A 1,078-nucleotide genomic window follows, 5' to 3' on the forward strand; every position below is an offset into this window, starting at 1 on the left:
AGCCTAGGAGTTTGAGGCTGCAGTACGCTATGATTGGACCACTACACTCCAGCCTGGGCAACAGAGCAAGATCCTGCCCCAAAAAACAGAAATGAAGTTTGGAAGGACACAAAACATACAGACCATAGCAAAGGCAGAGGTGAGAAAATGAGATTGGAGTTTGGGTCAAATTAATGACAGTTTGTATGCCATGCTGAAGTGTTTAGGCTTCATCTTTTTTTTTTTTTTTTTTTTTTTTTTTTTAAGAGTCAGGGTCTCGCTCTGTTACCCAGGCTAGGGTGTAGTAATGTGGTCATAGATCAGTGCAGCCTCGAACTCCTGGCTTCAAGCTATCCTCTAACCTTGGCCTCCCAAAGTGCTGGGATTACAAATGTGAGCCACCACATCTGGCCTGGATTTCACCTGTAGCAGAGAACTATTGAAAGGGCATTTTTAATCTTTTTTTTTTTTCTTATTGAAAAACATAAACATTACTTCTTTTATAAGTGGCTTAAAACAACACAAATTAATGTATCTTACAGCTCTAGAGTTCAGAAGTCCAAAATGGGTCTCTCTGGGGTAAAACTGGTGTTGGCAGGGCTGCATTCCTCTCTAGCAGCTATTTACGGGAAGAATCATTTTTCTTGCTTTTTCTGGCTTCTAGAGGCTGCCCACATTCCTTGGCTCATGGCTCCCTTTCTTCATCTTCAAAAGCCAGCTATAGCTGATGAAACCTTTCCCATATCTCATCACTCTGACCTTTTCTGCCTCCCACTTCCACTTGTTCGTTTGTTTTATTTTGCTTTTGAGACAGGGTCTTAGTCTATTGCTCAGGATGGAATGCAGTGGCACGACCACAGCTCACTGCAGCCTGGACTTCCCAAGCTCAAGCAATCCTCCCACCTCAGCGTCCTTAGTAGCTAGGATCACAGGCCCACACCAACACACATGGCTAATTTATTTTTTCCTAAATTTTGTAGAGATAGGCACTTTGGGGAGCCAAGGCAGAGGATGCTATGTTACCCTGGCAGGTCTCAAACTCCTGGGCCCAAACTATTCTCCTGCCTTAGCCTCCCAAAATGCTGGAATTATAGGCATG

Source organism: Colobus angolensis, unplaced genomic scaffold (assembly GCF_000951035.1).
Source record: "Colobus angolensis palliatus isolate OR3802 unplaced genomic scaffold, Cang.pa_1.0 Scaffold449, whole genome shotgun sequence".
NCBI classification, from domain to species: Eukaryota; Metazoa; Chordata; class Mammalia; order Primates; family Cercopithecidae; genus Colobus; species Colobus angolensis.